Source organism: Vidua macroura, chromosome 19 (genome assembly GCF_024509145.1).
Source record: "Vidua macroura isolate BioBank_ID:100142 chromosome 19, ASM2450914v1, whole genome shotgun sequence".
Classification (NCBI taxonomy): domain Eukaryota; kingdom Metazoa; phylum Chordata; class Aves; order Passeriformes; family Viduidae; genus Vidua; species Vidua macroura.
Window position 1 is genome coordinate 8,026,489 of NC_071589.1, and position 15,425 is coordinate 8,041,913.

The window sequence follows — 15,425 nt, forward strand, 5'->3', positions numbered from 1 at the left end:
GTGAGATTATCAAAACTCTGTAACTTTGATTATTCTTGGGAAGACCAGAAGTGAGCACAGCTGACTTGATGCAATTACTCATAGGCTGGAAAAAATGTTGTCTGGGCAATCCTGATCTCTTAGAAGTCTGACCTGGTGCTGCCAAACCAAAACTCTAAACACTCATAACTAGAAAATATTTTGGAATGGAAAGGAACCTTGGCTTCCCCTTAGCGACTACATCAAATTATTCAGGTAATTGCTGGGCAGTGATTGATCATTCACTGAATGATCCACTTTCCTTTTTGTGGTGAAGACTTTCAAAGTCTGATATTTCTTCTGGGGCAGAATCCAGTCCCTGTTTCCCTGACCATCTGTTGTACACACAGCACGTAGCACCTAGCCCCTGCAGACAGGCTGCAACCAGCAAAATCCTTATCTAGGAAAACTTCCATGTTCATGGAGAATCCAGATCTCTTGTACCCAGAGATTAATTTTAAATACTTTTCTGCATTTCTCTGTGTGCAACAGGCAGAAGCACTTTGTGGTCCCTCTCACTCCGGATGAACCTTTTTTTATGGGAGTCCCAGTAACTAAGGAGACTCTAGGTAAGTCTCACTTCTGTTCTCTCTTCCTCTTGAGCAACGTTTGTATCTTGCAGGTCTCTGAAGCATCTGACAAACTCTTTGCACAGGAATTACTCTCTGTGATGTAATGAGATAGCTGAGTGCAGTGGTATTTCTTGTTTCATGCCACATCGTCTGATTTCTGTAGGACATAGAACTGTTTCTTACCCAAGAAGTTCCTGCATCATCAATCAGCTGAATGTCAGATGGTCACTACTATGATGAGTGCAAGGCTGATCATTATTTACCTAATTTTCAGAAAGACTGAAATGTTCTCTGAAATCAGGTAAAAATAAGGGAAGATAGGAAAGGATGCACTTTTTCTTGAAAAAATGGGCCACTTGCATAATCTAAAAAGTCTGTCAGTGTGGTGACTAGTCCAGAAAAATAATTTATAAACAACATAAATACTGAAAACTTCTTAAAGAGAAACAAACTGCACTGCTATCTGCAACCTAGAGAACAAATGAAATTTATCACCTTCACCAAATAGCTAAAATGTGATACATAGATGGGAAGACATCTCACATTACATGTAAACCTACTCTTTAAGTTCCAAACCTGCTTGTTAGAGCTGTTCAAGTGGGTTTTTCCACGACCCTCTTTGCTTTTCTAGGAAATGCAAGGCAAATACTACATGCTTACTCATGTTTTACTCATGCTATTTAAGTAAGTTTTCTGCTTTTAATACTTTATGAACTTGCCAATATTAGAATCCTCCACCATTGGACTAATTGCCATTTGTGATACTCAAATACACTGCTGATTTTTATTGACAAGGTCACATTTCAAACCTTTACGTCCATTAATGCATTCAGTTTTGAACTGTGCCGTGAATCTGAACTTCCAAACAAACTTTCTGATCTTGCTGAGGCTGCCTTTGGACAGAGACACAGCAAATGCTGAGTTCTGCTGTCAGTGAGGAAACATTCTGAAAATATATTTGTTTTCACAAGGCTGTGAAGATTCTTAAATACTCACCAAAATGTGTATTAAATGATAGCAGCAAGTGTGTTTTCATTTACTTTGAAATTTCTGTCTTGGCAGTTGAACACAAAGGAATGTTCTGCAGCTATGCCACTGGACAGGAGAAATGGCAAGGTTCTCAAGTTGGTTTTGTCTGAAAACAAACCAACCAAACCCTTCCAAAATCTCTCCAACCCCCAAAAAACTAAAATGGGGGTGGGGAAGGAAGCAAATAAATGCTTAAGGCATTGTCTGGGAGTGGAGAAAGGGAGGAGAGGTTTGGATGGGATGGTACAGTGCAGGCAGGCTGTGTGAGGTGAGGAGGGTATGACTGAGCCACTGTCATCCCACACCCTTTGGAAAAAATGATCACCTATGAATTTCAGCAGCAAGATTCAGACTGTAGAGCTGAAATTCATGTTGAACTTAGCACAGATTACAGATTTTGAGCTCTACTCTCACATCCTTTTTCTGTCTAAATTTAAAACTCACTCTGCAAAAAACCGGTAAAAATGTACTTGTCTCTATCTACCTTTAGTTCTATTACAAGAACTAGATCTTGAGTGCCAACAAATTGTAGTAGGCAAGATCAGGATGTCAATGATTTTCTATTTTTCATGCTTGAATTTAAGAAAAGGCCTTTTCAAGTTCTCTTATTAAATAAGAAGTGCTGAGTTAAACCATTCCAAAGTATTGCCTTAACTATTCCAGCAAAAATTAGCCAAGAGAGGGCAGATCATGTGCTCTTAAAGTATTTGTGTGTTGTGCCAGGGCTCTGAAATGGGCAGAACCTGCTTTGTCCTTCCCATGAATGCAGGGTCTGCAGTCTCCTTGGATATGGCTCATGGGGTGGATGGGGGAGAACAGGCCAGGGGTGACACAAAGGAGCCAGAGCTGGACAATGGTGGGGGCTGTGCCCTAAAGCAGGGCTGAGCTTCAGGGCAGAGAGCAGAGCCCTGGGACAGGCTGCTCAGGGGATGGCTTGAACACAGCTCCAAGAGGCTGTATATGTGAGCCGAAGGGCCAGAACAGCACAACTCACAGCAGCAACCGAGGCACAAGATCAACTCTGCTCTGAGTGCAGCAGCAGGAATAGATGCAGTGAACGGGAAAGGAGTGGATGCTCCCTCTTGGATGTAAGACAGAGTTTGGGACTGTGCTGCTGTGTTGCTCTCAGTGCATGAAAACACCCTGACACAGGAGTAACTGAGCTGTGGATGTCAGGGGTGTGCTCAAGGTTAGCTCAAACAGCACTGCAAGCAGAACCCTTTATTATTTCCAAGAGCAACTCCACAAACTCTGACTGAAAAGCTGTTTAGCGTAGCAGTGATCTTTTCAGAGGCCTCCTTATCCAGCTGTTTCCCCAACCTGTGGGTGTCTGCACAGCTCAGTGTCAATCACATGGCATCACAAAAAATGTTGCTCATCTGGCCAGTGCTGGCAGGGCGCCTGAGTTTGTAAGGCAATAACCATGTGAAATTTTCTTTCTGTGGCTTGTACGGACTTACCTCAGCTTGTAAAAAGTGCCAGTACCCAGCACACTGTTTATATGAGAAATGCAGCAGTGCATGAGCACCTTTTGAGTTGCAAGGTAACTGCTCCACCTCGAAGAACATCTCAGTAGCACCAAACATCCTCCAGCAGTGCAATGGGACACTTGTCAGAGGGGCAATGCCAGGATGCAGAATTCTAAAATCTCTTGGAAGCACAACGAGAAGAATCTACTCTCCAGTGTGTCACAGAAGGCCTGTACCTCTGGAACACTCCCGACAGCCCATTCCTGCCAGAGACTGTAACAGCTCAGATGGAATGAGCATCAATTGCTTCCAAGGGAGATGTGTAAAAGATAATGAATGTTGCCTTTTTGGCTGCCAAAATTCAATATAAGATAGTGCCTTGGAGGCTTAATTACTTGTGACCTTCACCCAGAAATACATCTTATTTTGTGGATACAGCATTTGATGGTTTTTCCAGCAGTAGAGGAATAAAATCACACCTGCCTTATGAAAAGATGTTTAGGAAGAAAAGTGTTAAATGGTTACATCGAGATTGATTAGAAAATTTATAACTATGCACATGGAAAAGATTGCAAAGGTTATGGACCCAAGGTTCTAAATCAACTCTGAAATTTATTATAAATATCAAATACACCAGGTAATAATAATAAAAAAATTGTCCAGAGGCAAAATCTGGAGCTTCATAACCACTGAAAATATAAATTTCAATTCACCTCTGTGACACAGGCTAATAGTTTTAGAAATCAATGCACAGAATAATCCTGAAAACAGAACTAACTGAGCTAGTTCATGGTAATTCCTTAGACTTTGGAATTACCAACTCTTAACTGTTCCTACATAATATTTTATTAAGAAAAAAATTCTTCTGACTTATGTTTCCACTTGATTTTTTAGGTCTAATTTGAATTAGCTGAATAAACCTACAATTTCTCTGCACCTGTCAAAGGGCTGTTCAGAACAAACTGGTCCCATAAATGGACCAGTACCTTCCATTAGTGCACCAGTCTGGTTTTAACACAAGCAAAAAATAAAGTGCAAATTTTAAACACAAATTGTATTAAGTGACCTGAATACATTTAGCGTTAGTTGACATGATTTCAGTTTGTCCTCTTGGTGAGAAAGAGAACACAGACTCTTATTCATGGCTACAATGTTTATTTTTCTATAAGAGCCTTGTGTATTTCAGGTATCTGGCAATGTGATTTATTTTTATTATTTATACATTTCTAGTAGAAGTAATGTCCAGAAGGCTCAGTTAGTACAGATTAGCTCTATTTAGCATTCTTATTTCTGTTTAAACTTCTAACACAAAGCTACCAAAGTCAGTATCATAAATCCCATTAAAATTTCCATATACAAATTCATTACAGGTGTTTACTATTGAGAGGTTTTTTCAGTATGACCTGTCCAAAGAAAAGTGAACATCTGATTTTTTTGGGAAAAAGAGAACTTTTTCTTTTAAAAAAGCTCTCCATCTTGATCTGTAACAATATATAAAATAACTTTTTCATCTGAGCTTTAAGAAAGGCTTTTAGAAGTTCCTACCCTGCTTTTCAAACAGCTGTAGAAATGTTGCTGAACTGGAGTGGTACACCTGGAAATAGAATCCCTCTTGGCCTGAAGTCGTCTTAGCAGAAGAGCAGCAGGAGTTTAGCAACTATAAACTACATGTAGCGACTATACTTACTCCACTCTGCTTTTCTTCTTTAACAAAAAAGAATGAACATGTTATGAGGAAAATGGAATGCACGTATTTCAGAATAGCAGAAAGTTGAATGTGACTCACAAAACCTTAGCAAAACAAATACTCACATGGCTGGTATTAGTTGTCTTATTTTCCTAAAGTCTGGACTGCACTACCCAAAGTTTCCTTTAACTTTTGTGCAGGAGAAACGGGGCAAAGTCTGTGTCTCTCAGGCAGGCAATTGTCATTGGAGGCTTTACCTCCATCAATAGTGATGCCTTTTCTTTGTTCTGCACTATTTGCTGTTGTCAGCTGAAGTGACAGATGCATCTATTATGCTGTCAAAGGAAACCAGCAGAGCAATAGAATGACAATTCCTGGACCACTTACAAACTGCCTACTACAAGAGGAGTATCAATTTAGTTTCTGTAGCATTAACTGTGGCCAATTTAATAGAAAAAAAAAAGGTCTTCATACATCGTTTCTCAAGATTTGGCCCAGTGATTTGCTCATCAGTCTTATGATGTGAAATAACACCTTTTGCTGTTATTTGCGTGTGAGTTATTTCAGAAACTTAGCAAGGCCTGGTGTTCTTGTTACACCACTGATTTGCTACGATTGTGCTTTTTAGTAATAATCACTCCTTTGAAACCTTCAGCATCACCACATCATAAATTTGATAATCTTAACAGCTTTAGAAGGGAAGAATACAATTTTAGTGCTTACAGTTAAGTGCTTCCCTCAACCACAGATACATTCTGAATACACAGCACTTGACAAAAGACCCTAAATAAGCTATCCACATCTAATTTCAAATTTATGCCTGATATCTCTTACAATCCCCAAAATTTCCCCTTTAACTTCCACATGTTTCATGCATGTTCTGTTTTTGCAGTGTAGCATATAATAAAATCAAAATGGGCACAACCTTTTAAACAGAAGGGATAATTTCAGGGGTTTGAGGAAGAATCTCTGTTTTTGTTCACACAATTGACTTGGCCCGTTTTCACTTTCTCTTCCTTCAAAAAATGCACTCCAAATCTGTGAGAAATAAAACCCCATAAACTGTAACCTCTGGGAAATTTCTTCTCTGATACCATCTGAAGCTGCTTCTGCCAGTGGAAGGATTTTTGCAATGCGTTTTGAATCAAAAGTTTTTTTTAAATGTTTGGATAGAGCAGTTCAGATGGACTAATGCTCCAGTCCCCAGCACTCATCACAGACCTGGCTGGGCATCTCCACAGATGCCAGTGATTAAAAAGCCTCCAGTTCTAGAAATTTCTTTGAAAAAGTAGGAAGCACAGTTTCTGCAGCCTAGCAAGGTTTCTTTAAAGGCCTCTGTTTCCCTGCGGTAACACTTATAACTCCTTAGAAGTCTGAAAATACTCCATAACTCATTAAGCAGATGAAACTCATTTTATGCACTCAAAACAAACAGATCACTTTCCAAGGCAACTGCTGCTCTCCTTAGGCTGAGGCTGCATTGGGTTCACAGTCAAAGCAGGTGTTAATAGTATTAAAAATCCTGCATATTTTGTTGGACTCAGTATTCTCCTGGGAATTATTCCTGATGTGGACAGTGTGAGGTAACTCATGTGTGACAGATTCACTTCTACCTACATGCTCAGGAGTTGCACTTTCTGGTAAAAACATGGTTGGTCCCTCTCCAAGCAGGAGAACAGGCTTCTCCTCAAATCTTTGGTAGGATGTTTTTTTTTCACCCTCAGGTAGAATCACCTGGATGGCAAATCCTAGACTTTGGGATCCCTGAAAACCTACTTGGGTACTACAAACCCTGTGGACATCCAATCAATAAGAAATTCACCTAATGAGGACACCCAAACTTAGAAGAAGATAATTGCCATGACCCACCAGATCCCTGTGACAAATTTCTTTTAGGTAACAGTTAAGATTTAGGATGATTACTGCAACTTGCTAGCATGAATACAAAATCCCCTTAATTTGAGATATGCAGCATATTCTTATTTGGTTTGTTTATAAACTGAGTATTCCGTATTTAACTTCTTTTTGTAGTCTAAGGTGCAAGAAAATTTGATTGTAGCAAACCATCTATTAGATGAGTTTTGGTGCATTACCTTGATGTCAGATGAGTGCAAATATCTTGTCTCATTCTATCTGTTCTCATATTCCCATACTCATCTCTTTCCTAACTCAGCTGTGTGAAGCAGTATCTGACAGGATGCTCCATGGTTCACATTTAATAACTCCTAGGTTAAAAATCCCTCACAATACACAAGTGTGAAAACTCAGAAATATATTTAGCTTCTTAATCTGCATTCACATATCCTGATATTTTATCATGAATGAGGTTTAATTAAAGGCATGGAAACTCCTGAGTTTATCAGAAGTTTTCTAATTCTTCCTTATTTTTTCTAGTTCTTGTTATCCCTTGTACATTCATATTTCTAAATTATATAGAAATTTTATAAAATTTTGCATTAGAAAACGAATTCCTGAAATTGGCAGTGTTTGTTCTGGCCAAGCACTATATAAGACCGTGTGGCAGTGAGCACAATAAAATTAAGTAAGTTTCTTTCCAGTTTTAAATAAGATGTTACCCATATTTTTGACTTAGACTCAACCTTAAACAAGATGTAAGGTTAAGGTAGCTTCCCTAAATTCTGCTATGAGATAAAAGCACCTTAGAGCCAAACACCTACCATAGCTTTTAAGAAGGGAAAATATGCCAAGCTTCACAAGCCCATTTCTCATTAACCATTTTACTATTTGCCTTGACTTTTCCAGAAGGAAAAGAAATCGTAATTTCTAGTTCTTCTGTTTTTATCCCTGAATCTGGGCATCTCTGATCATCCCCTCTTAGATGCTGACAGAATCCATAATTTTCATCTGCCTGTTCTTCACTGTGCACATCCTGAAAAATTAACACCAACACTGGCTTGTCCTTTTAACACTAACATGCAAACCTGTTACTTCTTCACATTAAGATATATTTGCTCTTTTCAAAATACCTTCAAGCTGACTACTAATTCTCCAGTCCTTGACTTCATAGGCAGTATAAAATTTTAAATGGTAATTGAGTCATCTTTTGGTGGGCTGAAAGGGAGAGCAGAGCATGATGTTGCCAACAGCGTGCTGTTTGGTCAGCAGTAAAGTTTATGGAGTACTGCTTTATTCAGACAAATCATTAGGTTCAGTACAGGTGGTAGCTGGATGACACAGAGTCATGATGTACAGAAAATCCATACCCATTATCTGGCACCATCTTCTTGCTGTGAGAAATGTGAATTACAGCTGCTTTTGGAGCTCTGGCCGACAGTGACATTCAGCACGGAGCCTGTGTCACTCCCTGTGTGCAGGGCAGAAAGCTCACAAGCAGAAAAGGTTGTCAGGAAGATCTATTATTTTTTTCTTTTTTTACTATTAAAACATCTAACTTTTTTTTTTTTTTTTGACAATTACTAGCAGGACTACAGATAGGGGAACAAGACAGCTTTCTAATGTCCCCTCACTGCATGCACCACATTTTCTTTTGCTACAGTGAATTGCATGAGCTCCTTATTCCACTGTTTTTAAACTGAGTCTGTCCAAATCATTCGTAAGTCAATAGTGCTATATTTGCTGCCAGGTTTTTGTCTCATTGACAAATGCAGCCAGTGCACACAAAAATCCTGGTGCAGCCCATTCGTAACCATCTCTACTCTTTCCATTTTGCAACACTCCTTGTGCCAGCACTTTCACATCATGGGTTGTCTGATTTTCTGGATCAATTTTTTTTATTTTCAATGTCACCAAAAGTGCCTGAAACTTAGAAACTGATTTAGAGAGTGGTTCTCCTTCTGTTAAAAGACTGAAAGCCTAAGTGCCTCTTTAGTAGTCTAAACCAGATTTTGGATAGACACTGTACTTCTCCCTTTGGATGATCTTTCTATCTTCTATTTTAAATAGAACTCAAAAGGATAAAGTAGGATTTCAAATTTATCAGCAGATTCAAACTATTCCTCCTGTGTTGACATAGCTCATTTTATGCTTCTTTAAGAGAGAAACTTTTACCACCTGCAAAGCTTTGCACAGAGCTGAACCCCTGAAAATCTTTGACTGTTATACTGGTTCTGATTAGAACATGGGGTCAGGAAATACTTGGTGTCAACTTAGCACTTCATTTGCTGCTGCTAACGCTCCTATCAAAACATGGTAAAGGACAAATATTAACTGCAAGGAACAGGTTCTGAACTGGTGAGAGCTCTGGTTAAATTAATGGAGTTATGCTAACTTTATTAAGAGTTGAGGGCTTGATTCTCCACTGTTTTCTGTTTTAAAACTTAGCTTTAACCTCTAATATTTTTTGGATGAGTAGATAAATCCTCAGATGGCACTACTTACTGAACATAGAGCATAAATAGCATTCCTCCTTATGTAGTTCTTGACTCACCCAGTTTCTCTGTTCTTCTGAGAAATTCTGGCTGCTGTCTCTTCCTTTCATGTATTGTGCTGCATTCTCTAGTCCTCACTTGTCCTCAAGAGACTTGATGCCATGTACAGGGCTACAGGTCCCAAAAGAATGACACCACTTCCAATTCAGCCTCTACTGGTTTCACCTCGTGGATTGAGGGACTGGATGGTTATGAAACCTTTGATTTCCTTGGATTTTACATACTCTGGGTGACAGGAACAGCATCAAAAAGCCAGTCTATTCAGGTGGAATATAGTCAAGTATGACTTGCATACGTCTTTCTGTCCCCCCAAAACAGGTTTCTGAATGTTTTACAATTCTAAATTACTTTCCAACAAAATTTCCCTCAAACTCATGTTGTGGACTCCTGAACTCAGGCTCTTGGCTGTAACCAAAAGCTGCAACTGACATCTTCATTTCTCTCCTTCTGGTAAGATGGGGAAAAAAAAAAAAATATATATATATATATATATATATAAACCAGCATGCTCTTCTGCCTTTTCTCTGTAATGTCATTTATCTTGCTGTGATTCTTATGACAGCTTGTAATGCTTCCAGAACTTTCAAAGCACTTTTCAAATCTCCTTTTGGATGCCAGGGTCTGGCCTCAATTCACCCAGCTGTAAAGTAGCCAAGGGCTTTGCAGAGCAGCAGAGATTTATTTCAGAAGAGTTAAAGGTGGAATAAGCAGTGTCAGACTGCCTCCCTTCCCCTTCTGCAATTTTTAAGATTGGGCTTAACTCTTCCAAAGCCTCCTAGGTGAGGTTGGCCACAGGTAGGACAGGATGGGATATAATGCCAAAGCACCATTCTCTCAGCTTCTACTGAGGAAGGTTTATCAGCTTCTGAGAATCAAGTCCCTCAATGGCAGAAAGAAAAAAACTTTGGAAACCTTCATTGTCCTTTCTCTCTTCCCAGATGCACAGAAAGCACAAGGAATACGAGCCACAGCAAGTGGCACAATCAGGGCTATTCATGGGATCTGAGGGTGAGATCTATGTTTTACACACAGAAAAACACAGACCTCAGTAAGCATGTTCTTTAGAACCAAGACAGAAATTAATTTAGCATTCATCCTTTTCAAACTAGTAGAAATTCTGCTGTGGCAATCCATGTATCTGATTAAAGTAATTATTAAAAAAATTGAGGGGGTTGAAAACACATGGATACACCATTTATAGTTATTGCTCAGTAACTTGGATGATACTAAAGATGTCATCAAGGAAGGGATAAGAAATTAAACTTGTTCTACCACTGTGCCCTAATTAAACTGTTTAGTGCAGAGATCAGCATAAATAAGGAATTAGCAAACAATGCTGTGAGTAGAGGATGATTTGTAATAGCAGCACATTGATGCACTGGGCTCAGATACTATAATTTGACTGGCAGCACTTTATTAAGTTTTGGCAGCATTTAAGCAGACTGGGAGTGCTGTGATGAAGCTCAAGCACATTAATCCAAGCTCCATCTCTTGTTAATACTGATGAGTGAAGGCAGTTAATTGAATTATGTATGAAGTACTGATGATTAAATATTTCACTCCTTGCTATAGAATTAACTCTGCTTTATTAACAGCCACTGTTGTCTCTAATAGTGAATGTCAGAGGGACCTCTTCTCAGCCATTTACTTTCATTTTTCTAACCATCTGCTCAGGTTGCTTATCTATGTACACATCTATTCCTGCTTGTACTGGCCTTTGAAAGAAGCATTTTTGCTTCTCACAAATGGTTGTGTGATAGTATAGAAGTTCTATTTCCTTACAGAACAAGTTTCAGTGAAACTCTTAAATTAATTTTTCTCATTGACAATAGAATAGGATTCTACAGATTACATAGACACAGACTTTTGAATGATGCTGTCTCCAGAATGAAATGCAGCATTAATGGGCAATTTTCATTTTGCTTTGATGATGATTTCTACTTCCAGTTTTTACAACATTTTAAAAAATTGTACACAAAACCTCTGCTAATGAGGAAGAGAAAGGAGAAATCTAGACACATAATCTTAAGTTACAAAGAAATTGTGAAGCAGGGCTTTACAAAATAAATAAACCAGTGCCCTTTCAGGAACTCTACTGAACAACTACAAGAATTACTGTCCTCACCAACTGGCAGATGTTTACAATTAATCTCAAAGACAATACAACTGTAAGAGACCTCGGTTATTTAGCTGTTCAAAGACAAACATGACAAAAGCTTATCAGGACAGCGGCAGTGGTTTGGCAACAAGTACAACAAAAGCTTCGACAATGGTTTCTGCAGGACCACGTTTTCACGAAGCCAGGTCTGTGCTCTTTCATTCTTTGCTGAGATGTGTGAAGAGTTGTGTGACAAGCACATTTTTCTCTCTCTCAGGATTTTTCATAGATGTGCACAGAGAGAAAGAAAGAGAAAACAATTTCTATTTCTGCTCCTTGTTTTTCCTGTGTGGAATGTGTTTGGAGAATTGTTTACCTAGGGTGATTGCTTGATTGGATTCTGGTGAGAATTGTTTGAGCCTGATGGCCAATCAAATACACCTGTGTCTGGACTATCGCAAGAAGGTGACAAGTTATGAGTTAGATAGATATGGTAGTTAGAAAAAGTAGGTATGTAGTTTTATTATCTTCCTTTATATAGCATATTAATGTATTATAGCATAATTATAATAAAGAAATCATTCACCCTTCTGAACTGGAGTTGGAAATCATGATTTCTTCCCACTGGGTTCGCCTGCATTTTACAACAGAGTTGGCAAAACATAGTGAAATCTGGTACTAACATTTATATTAAAAAATATGGAATATGTGGAGTGTGCAAAGCCACAAGCTTCTACTGTTAAAAATTATGATTAACATTTTTAAATTATACCCTGTTGGAGGTCTGACAAAGAGCCCTTTCAGATCAGCCTTGACATGTTCTAAAAATAAGCTTTCCGGCTTGGCCATATGCAAGAGGTTTTCAGTAAAATGAAATGAAACACTGTAGTACAAAAGTGACAGAATACAGAAAATATATTTAAATAGTAGCAGAGATCAAGGCTGCTAAGTTTTAATACTTTTAATACTTTCTTTTTTCTTTTACTTTTAAAATTCCCCCCCCCCCCCCCTTAAGTTGCTAGGAAACTAACTACTGGGTACTTATGGATACTTACGGGTACTTAAGAAAGACAAAAGACTGTGGCTGAAATCAGGAGAGGAATGGAGCATCTGGCTATACTTTTTTCTCGGAGTTTCTCTCCAAGGGACAGAGATACCACGAGATGGTGGGGGGTTTGGGGGTGGCGGGGGGGGGAGGGGAACAAGTGAAAAGATGGGGTTGGGGGCAGCTGCTCTCTCTTGCTTTTTGGCATTGGAGGAGGATGGCTAGGCTGTTGCTTACTGCGGGGAGAATTCACCAACACCACTGGAGCTCAGTCCTGAGGGACCGATCACCATCACACCAGGTTGTGGAGTCTATTTATTCCGCGTATCGCTTCACAGGAATCCCGAACCTCACCTCTCCCTGCCCTGCTCGGAGCCGGGCGGTCTCTGTCCCACCCCTGCTCTTTCTTCGGTACTGCTCTGCATTTTCTCCACGACATAGCTGGCACCGTCCCAGAGCTCCAGCTACCACTGCAGAACTTCTGACACATCTCGTCCACCACCCCGGGATTTTTGCTCATTCCTGCTGGCTGTGACGGTAACTGCACCAAAGGGGAATGTGCCGGCGGCCAAGGCTTTTTACTGGGTCCCTGGTTCTGTTTGTTGTTAATGCTGTAGTTATTGTTGTTTTGCTTACCTTGTTATACATACTAGTAAAGAACTGTTATCCCTAGCCTCATATCTTTGCCCAAGAGCCCTTTAATATAAAAATAGTAATTCGGAGGGAGGGGGTTTACATTCTCCATTCCAGGGGAGGCTCTTGCCTAGCAAAACACAGAAATGCTGCATGTCTGCTAGTCCACGTTACTTTGTAATCCATTTATTTCAAAAATACAACTGAGGAACAATAATTTTAAAATGTCTTTGGAGAGTACAAAGCCCAGAGCAAGTACCTTTGTATAGATGCTTTGAGACTTCTGTTCTATTTTCATTGCTTACACTTCTGTGTCCCAAGGAAAAAAAAATTACAATTAAGTTGATGTAGTATCATGAATCAGTGAAGGAAATGCTTATAAGCAATGTTTAATGATAGTGAGTTAGTTATTAACTTGAACTGCAAGAATGCCTTTACTTAGTGTGAGAAATGACTGCTCAGTTTTAAAATTTTTAAGGTTTATTAAATCTTAACAAAAATACAACAAAAGGAGTAAATAAGGAAAAATTACAGAGCTGGGACTGCCCCTCCCGCTCCCCCCCCCCCCCCACCTGTGACTACCAGCCACGTGGCTTGTCTTTAAAATAGATGCTCCCCCTTTTATATCTCTAGCCTCTCCTACAGTCCTGTCAGTAGACTCCTTCCTTGCTGTCCAGTAGTGGAGTTCACCTTCTTACATCTTGATTGTAGATCAGGTGTTACCATAGTAACAAGTCAACCCTCCCAAATGCCTGGACTACCAAGGCCATCTCATGATAACAATGTGGGGAAGTGGGGGGATGACATATTACAGTAATGTAACTACATCTACAAAACTTTTCTTAGCATACATATAATGCTCACCCCTTAATTGTGAGAGCCAACCATCTCATTACTCATCTATAACACTTAGGATCTGAGGGTACAGCAAGGCCTCCAGTATTGCTTTCATATGACTTTTCCCTTGGTATTCTTTTAATTATGGTGTTTTAAAACAAAATTTCAAGTGTGCAAATACTGTTATCTGAAACCCTGGTTCATGATTTAAGTTTCAAGATAGGATTAGTCTTGATTTTTCTTCTACTCAAATATGATGCCAGACTAAAATCCTATATAATACTAAGGATGTTCATTAACAGAAAACAGAAGGTACCACTCTGGAACCGCTGATTCCCTCTGTATGTTGAAGGATGAGATCAAGTAACTCAGAACAAGGGCCAAGGGCAAAGACAGAAACTAAAGCTAGAAACTTATTCATTGTTCAAGTTAGAATCTGATCCAATTGCCATTGCAAAGTTACTTTGTTTTGCTTTGGTAGATATTTAGAGGAGAGCAGGTTCCCTGAAGAGAAACTGGATGATGCCATAACTTCCTTTGTAAAGTGCAATCCCTGGTGATTAGGGGTTAAGACTCTCAACACTAGAAACCACTGGCTAAAGCCATGTAAAAATGGAAGAAAATGGTTACCAGCAGAGACTGGAAGGGTGCACATCCACAGAAGGTCCAGCTGTGTTGGAACTCTGATGGCTGAAAACTTTGAGCTTTCTGAATTTAAGGGTGCCAACCCTCAAGTAAACACCTCATTTGACCTTAGACCTTGGAAAAGGCTTCAAAAATTGAGTGACAGCACAGAAACAGCGTGGGTGTAGTTTGGATAGTAATGTGTGATCTCATAGGGTGAAAAAACTTAAGATTTGGGATTCTAGTATATGGTGATATATGGGAACCAAGATGGAGAATTTTGGGTGTGGGTTAGTTGGTTTTTTTTGCACCTTCTTCTTCACAACTATGGATCATTTTCTCAGGTGAAAGATGGATGTCTGCATTGCAGGTTTCGAGTGGTCATCTTTGGGTTAGAAGCATAAATAATAGAGATGTCAACTGTTTATTGGATAATTGGGACTTAAATAGCCTTGAACAGACACCATTTTAGGTCACTTTCTCAACTTGTTAGAGAGAGCATACATCTTGTGAGATTGTAATACGTACGGATAATAAACTTCAGAGTGAGACTTCAAAAACATCTCCTGAGTTTTTGTCCTGTGACCTTGGAGCAAGAAAAAGCCTGACATTCCAACATATGGTGCCCACCATGTGAGGAAAAAGCCTAAGCTCCTAGGCCAGGGTCCCTGAAGGAAGAAATCAGCAGTATATGCAGAAGAAGCAGCATTGAGCTGGTGTGTGGCAGAGAAAAGCTGGAGAAACTGAATCCCCAGGGAAAAGGCCAGCTCAGATCTGAAGCCTATGTCTGCTGGCCAGAGGTGAGACCGTGAGACCGAGGTTATCAGCTGACCTTCGAATCAGGTAGGAATATTTTATATCTTCCTTCATGGCTAAAAACAGTATAAAAAGGGAAATGTAACATCCAAGACACAAAAAGAAGCAACGGAAAAATTAGAATCCATGGTTAAAAATCATCCTATCCCTGCCTCAAGAGACAAATTGCAAGACGTGTTAACTTGGGT

The 15,425-nt window shown here is 39.5% G+C and overlaps 1 protein-coding gene and 1 long non-coding RNA gene across 7 annotated transcripts in view; both read right to left on the reverse strand.

Moving 5' to 3' along the window:
• The window catches only part of CA10 (carbonic anhydrase 10), a 257,475-nt gene that overhangs the window by 177,942 nt on the left and 64,108 nt on the right, over window positions 1-15,425 (reverse strand). The gene's annotated exons all lie outside the window — the stretch shown is intronic.
• LOC128816789 (uncharacterized) lies at window positions 1,361-3,654 on the reverse strand. Its single transcript, XR_008440017.1, has 3 exons — window positions 3,080-3,654; window positions 1,587-1,685; window positions 1,361-1,483 (listed from the first exon to the last, which is right to left on the reverse strand). It is a non-coding gene; the product is annotated as an uncharacterized LOC128816789 (long non-coding RNA).